The sequence below is a fragment of the Coenobita brevimanus genome, chromosome 99 (genome assembly GCF_032717465.1).
Source record: "Coenobita brevimanus isolate Jiangsu-jjx chromosome 99, ASM3271746v2, whole genome shotgun sequence".
NCBI lineage: Eukaryota > Metazoa > Arthropoda > Malacostraca > Decapoda > Coenobitidae > Coenobita > Coenobita brevimanus.
This window is the reverse complement of record NC_137052.1, coordinates 11883029-11890063: the sequence shown is the minus strand read 5'-3', so window position 1 is coordinate 11890063 and position 7035 is coordinate 11883029. Positions and strand designations below refer to the sequence as shown.

The 7035-nt window shown below is 40.0% G+C and overlaps 1 non-coding gene across 1 annotated transcript; it reads right to left on the bottom strand.

The window, feature by feature from the left end:
* Positions 1-849: 849 nt before the first annotated feature.
* Positions 850-968, bottom strand: LOC145414471 (5S ribosomal RNA). The gene has a single exon (XR_013899890.1). It is a non-coding gene; the product is annotated as a 5S ribosomal RNA (ribosomal RNA).
* Between the last annotated feature and the right edge of the window lie 6067 nt (positions 969-7035).

The window sequence follows — 7035 nt, the reverse complement described above, 5'->3', positions numbered from 1 at the left end:
TGAACGAAGTGAGTGCATTAGCTGGTGCAAGTGTCGAAAGTGCTGGTGACGAAAGTGGTGAGAAAGGTGGCATGTTGGGTAGTGTGGTGGGTGATGCAGGAGATGCACGCTAGATGCCTCATCCTGCCTCGGATCCTCTTCTTACCTCCAACATACCTGTTGTCCTCTTGGGTAAAGGTGAGCAGCCATATTCTTGTTGGTTTAGTTAAGCCGTATCCATGTTGATTTACCTAGTAAAACCATAATCTTGTTGGTTTACTTTATCTTAGGTAATATGTCTTAGATAGTTTCCCTGTACAGTACAATACTTAGATCTGAAAGGGGTCTCAAGGGTTGCCCATGAAGTAATTTTTCCCATAGGTTTATGTATTCACAGTATGCGAATTCCTAGTATGCGACGTCCTCTGCTGCCCATATACTCACATACTGTGGGGATGTACTGTATTTTAACAATTAGTGTGATTTATAAGCGGACTTAAAAGCTGATAGTTCGTTTTTATCCCGAATACTACATGGGATACTACTACAATTTTTTGCCCTGCGATATGTAATTCATGACTGGGATTGGCTTGTGCTCATAAACGGAATTTTAAGCTGTCTACTGATTCTGAGATTATATGTTTCAATTGCATTAAATTGGAAATAGTTATTTTCTATCAATTTATTAACTGATTTATATATGAATAAGGCGGAACAATAGAGGTTAATATCATTCAGTTTTAAGATAATCCATCCATCCATCCATTGCCAGATGCCATGTATCCCAAATGGGGTGGCCAAGGGCTTAGAGTTAATTGTTTTACAGGGAGGGGCACTAATCCTCCACCAACCCCACTTGACACGTAGGGATGCCAACAGCATCCGGTGTTCCTAGGCGGTCACCCATCCAAGTACTAACCAGACCCAACGTTGCTTAACTTCGCTGATCGAATGGGAAGCGGTGTACTCAACGTGGCATGGCCGTTGGCATAATAATAATAATAATAATAATAATAATAATATGATACTGGTAATAAAATAAAAATATCCTTCACCAGTTCCTAATAAGCATGGATATATAAGAAAATGAGCAGTAAAAATTTTTACAGCAATGACAAGATGGAGTAGACTAGCACCAGTCGAGCAGGGCAGTACTTCCGAGGTGGATGGAAAGCTGATGATAGGGAGTGCTGGAGCTCCCGTTTCATCAGCCATCAGGACTAGTTCCTGATCATCCCCCTTTGCTGAACTTTTTCAGTGTCTCAGTTACACAGAGAGTAGGCCAGCATGCTCTCCAGTACAAATTTCTCTAACTATCTACACCAAACTACATGCACAGTACACACTACACTTCCTTTTCCAAAATTCAAAAATGTCGTCTCATCACCAAGCCTCGGAGTCCCCAGGGGGGGGGGACCATAAATGCCCCCACCATCTGCCCCTCTCCCGGTGATGACTCGAGGTGCCTGGAACCACTGTCTGACTCTCTTCTTCTTCATTTTGGCAACATTTGCGGCCTTTCCTCTAACTTTCGCTCTGTTGAGCACCACCTCTACTCCTCTAAACCTCACCTTCTTTTTCTAACTGAGACTCAGCTGTCTGAGGCAACTGACAGCAAACCCTTTTCTGTATCCCCCTACTTTCTCTATACTCATTTCAAAGCCAAAGGTGGCTGTTGTGTATATATACGCAATGACTTATCTTGTTCTCGTGTTCCTGAACTTGATTCTTCTGAATTCTCTACACTCTGGCTTCTGCTTTCCTGTCATTTTCTGACTAAATATATCTGTGCTGTTTACTTATCCCCTAATTCTACTGACTATCAAAAATTCTTCGACTATCTTACTTCAACGATGGAACACATTCTATCCATTTCTCCTTTCTCTGAAATCTCCATTCTAGGAGATTTCAATGTTCACCACCACCTTTGGCTCTCCTCTCCTTTCACTGATCCACCTGGTGAACAAGCCTACATCTTTTCTATCCTTAATGACCTAGAGCAGCTTGTACAGCACCCTACCCATATCCCTGACCACCTTGGAGAGAGCTCCAACATACTTGACCTCTTCCTCACAACTAATCCTTCTGCTTACTCTGTTAATCTTTTCTCTCCGTTGGGCTCCGCCGATCACAACCTTATCACCTTAACCTGTCCTATCTCTCCGGTAAGGCCTGTGGACACTCCAGGGAAACGTCGTCTGTGGCATTTTGGAGCCGCGGACTGAGAGGCCCTCAGGCAGAACTTCTTTGATTTTCCCTGGAATGATTATTGCTTCCATGGCCGTGAGCCATCTGAGTGTGCCTTGCGCATTACAGAGGTTATTCTCTCGGGCATGGAAGCATACATTCCCTTCTCATGTCCTTTGACTAAAGCAAGAAAGCCTTGGTTTAATCACGCTTGTTCTAATGCTGTCCGCAACAAGGAGAAGGCCTACAAAAGGTACTGGAGCCAAACCACCCCTGAATCACATCATCTTTACGTTTCTGCCCGGAATCGTGCTAAGTCTGTTCTTCGCTCTGCTAAAAATAATTTCATCCATACTAAATGCTCTCAACTCTCCAACTCAAATTCTTCCCGCTCCTTCTGGCACCTTGCCAAAACCCTTTCTAACAACTTTACCTCATCATCCTTCCCTCCTCTTTTCTACTCTGATGGTTCTGTAGCTATTTCTTCTACTGATAAAGCAGATCTCTTCGCACAGACTTTCTCCTCCAGTTCCACCTTAGACGATTCCAGTGCTGTTCCTCCATCACTTCCCCCCTCTGACTTCCTCATGGCTGTCATTAAAATTTCTTTAGCTGATGTATTTTCTGCCATCATTGGCCTCAGTACTAACAAGGTATATGGGCCTGATGGGGTCCCTCCTGTTGTTCTCAAGAACTGTGCTTCAGTGCTTACACCCTGCCTAGGCAAACTCTTTCGCCTTTGTCTGTCAACTTGTACCTTTCCTTCTTGCTGGAAGTTTGCTCTCATTCAGCCAGTCCCAAAGAAGGGGGACCACTCCCAACCCTCCAACTATCGTCCAATTGCTTTAAGGTCCTGTATTTCAAAAGTTTTCGAGTCAATTCTCAATAGAAAAATTTTAAGGCATCTTTCCTATCACAATCTTCTTTTTGATCGTCAGTACGGGTTCCGTCAGGGACGCTCCACTGGCGATCTTCTCACCTACCTTTCAGACTCCTGGTCATCCTCCTTTCGGGACTTTGGCGAAAGCTTTGCCACTGCACTTGACATCTCAAAGGCTTTCGATCGAGTCTGGCATAAATCTTTAATTTCCAAACTGCCCTCCTACGGTATCTATCCTTCTATCTGTGCCTTCATCGCTAGCTTCCTTTCTGGTCGTTCTATAGCCGCTGTTGTAGACGGCCATTGTTCTTCTCCTAGATCTATCAACAGTGGTGTTCCTCAGGGCTCTGTCCTATCACCAACTCTCTTCCTTTTATTCATCAATGATCTTCTAAGCTGTACATCTAACCCTATCCACTCGTCCGCTGATGACTCCACCCTTCACCTTTCCATTCGGTTCCCGCAACACCCATCTCAACAGTTACTTCAACAAACAAGGGATGAGGCTATGGCACACCTAATGTCTGACTTGGCTCGTATCTCTGACTGGGGTAAAAATAATATGGTTGTTTTTAATGCATCTAAGACTCAGTTCTTACACCTTTCAACCCGACAAAATCTTCCACAGGTATACCCATTAATGTTTAATAATATTCAGCTTAGTCCTGCATCATCCCTGAACATGCTTGGGGTTTCATTTACTCGGGACTTATCTTGGAAAGATCATATTACATCTCTTGTAAAATCTGCTTCCAAGAGATTGGGTGTGCTAAGTCGACTCCACTCTTTCTTTACCCCTGCACAATTGTTGACTCTATACAGGGGTTTTATCCGCCCCTGTGTGGAGTACAACTCTCATGTGTGGGGAGGCTTCCCACATACAGCTCTTCTCAATAGGGTGGAGTCAAAGGCTTTTCGTCTCATTAACTCTCCTCCCCTTACTGACTCCCTTCAACCCCTGTCTCTTTGCAGCACTGTTGCATCTTTATCTCTTTTCTATCGCTACTTTAATGGTCACTGCTCCTCTGAACTGTCTGCTTGTATTCCTCCACCTCTACGACGGGCGCGTAGCACCCATCTGGCAGCAAACTCTCATCCCTTTTCTGTCCACTTCTCTAATGCAAGCGTTAACCGTTACTCCCAGTCTTTCATTTATGCAACAGGTCAACTCTGGAACTGTCTCCCTCTGTCTGTATTTCCTGCTGCCTATGATCTCCAGTCTTTCAAACGCAGTGTGTGCAGGCATCTCAAAATGATCTGATCTTGAATTTGGCTCTCTATTGTATTTTGTTTTTCTCTTGGAGGGAACTGTTACTGCGGGCTCATGGCCTTTGGTTCCTTCTTCCTTGCATAAAAAAAAAAAAGCCTATTTTCTTTCTTTGTAAAGTTAGTATTTTGACAATAAGTGTGCTTTATAAGTAGACTTAAGAGCTGATAATTCACTTTTATCCCAAATACTACAAGGGATACTACTCCAATTTTTTGCCCTGCGATATGTAATTAATGACTGGGATTAGCTTGTGCTCATAAAGGGAATCTTAAACTGTCTACTGTTTCTGAGATTATATGTTTCATTTGCATTAAACTTGAAATGGTTATTTTCTGTTAAGTTAGTAACTGATTTATATATGAAAAAGACTGAACAATAGAGGTTAATATCATTCAGTTTTAAGATACCAAGTCTCTTAAAGCAGGGAACAGTGTGGTCATACTTCTGTAGGTGATCTATCATTTTTATGGCTCTCTTCTGAGCAATAAAATGACTATTTAAAGCAGACCTACCAGCACCTCCCCATACAGTATTACAATAAAAAAGTAGTGGAAATATTAATGAATAATAAATAAGCTTTAATCCATCATGTCCGAGGGTTGTTTTCACCACCCTAACCACCAGCAGGTGTTTTTCTTAAAAATCATCGTTATTTAAACCATAATTTCTCAGCTAAACTTATAATATAAAATTATAGTACAATGTACTTTTACAATATGATCCAATAACCATAATAATAATACAATAACAATAATACTACAAAACACTAAATCATGTATACATGTCACCCGGATGTCCCCAAGTCGTCATGTATACAGTACATGTCACCCGGACGGATGGGGTTAAGGCTGAAGTTGTTAGCTTATCACGATTCAGAAGCATTATTCCATACTGATTGCTTAATTTGTTTTTTTGATGGTGATTATGAAGGTGCCATGACAAACTTTCTTCAATTATGACACCCCAAAACTTAGTACTGCTCACTCACTCAAGCACCTAATTGCCAATTACAATGTTTGGTTGAATAAATATCCTGCTTTCCCTATGAAAAACAATGTGAGTCTTACGTATATTAAGCGTGAATTTATTACCTCTAATTCCATAGTTTTTTTTTTTTTTTTTTTTTTATGTGACGGAGTCTGGGCATAGGCTTCACAGCCAGCTTTCAAGGCCCAGTAGTCCTCCTACGTACCAGTCACCTCTACAGTTGGTAGCATACTAAAAGCAAGTTCTTGTCTGTTATGCAGAAAAGATTCATAATCAGATTGTGAGTCAGTAATTTGCTCAGTTAGATTTTTGGCAATATGGTGAAGTAATTATTAAAATGTTCTGCGGTTTCATGAGGCTGACTTACTTCGTTCTTGTGAACAACAAAAACATAATTTTTACTCTGGGATACAGCGGATTTATTTGGTATGGAGCTGATTGTATTCCACGTTTTCTTACTGTTTCCTGCATTTTCATTTAGTTTGTTCTTATTGTACTTAGCTTTTGCTTTTCGTATTGTAGCTATAACTTTATTACGAAACTTACAGAATGTCTCATTGTATGTAATAGCTTGTTTTTTCATACTTTCTTTGAAGTTTGTTTCTTTCTTTGATCATTAGTTTTAATTCTGTTGTAATGCAAGGCTTGTCAAAATGCTTAGACAGTATCTTTCTTTTGTTTAAATGGGAAATGATTATAAAACATAGTAGAGAATATAAGACTAACATTACTGTATCCTATTTGAGGGTCTTTAGCACAAAAAAAAAAAAAAAAAAAAAAACAGATCCCAGGACACATGAGATACTTTTTCTTTAACCTTTCATTACCCCTGTGGGGTATTCAAACATGGTTAGTCCGGTGGGGTGTTCCAACACCCCAATACAAAAATACATGTAGTGTTACTAACATGTAAAAGAGCATATTCCTGCAATCACTAATGAAAAGATTGAATGCCTTATAGGTGGTGTTTATTAATTTACAATAAAAAAATACAATGAATTATAATATTAATAAAAAAAAAAACAAATGGACATATCTCATTTGTCAGGTAAACACACACAGGAAAATACATTTTGTGAGTATTAAAATCAGTATAATGATAAACAATATGCAAAAATAAGATTTAAAAAATGACAATCTATTATCACAATATGATCTAAATGGTTAGTTTGATGGGGTGACTGGACACCCTAGGGGGGGGGGAAGTGCCCCTCTCTCTCACTACAGCAGAGGCAGGACTACAAACAAATCGACATGCTCCCTTCCCTCACTAAATCAGGAGAGTACAGGAATGGGAGAGAAATATTTGAATTACCGGCTAGGAAATATGAGCTTTAAAAAAAAAATGTGGTGCCAAACACCCCATCTGACTAACAAAGGGTTAAAAACACTAATATTACTTTCACTAAAATCCCTGTAATTTACTATGATTTCTCCCTCTTTTAACTTCTCTTTGGTTAATTTAAACATAGAGATAACAGGAAAATTGTCTGAGATGTTATTAAAAAATATGTTATTTATTACACAGTTTTTATAATTATTCGTCCATATGTGGTCAATAAGTGTGGCAGATGTTAAAGTAACATGGGTTGGTTGGTTTATGGTATTGTAAAAATTATGCGAGTAACAGATGGATGAAAGGTCAGTAATTCTCGGATTTGTATGGCTCTTAAGAAGGTCAGTGTTAATGTCACCACATATATAACGACTCTTATCTGCCGAACTAAGGGTA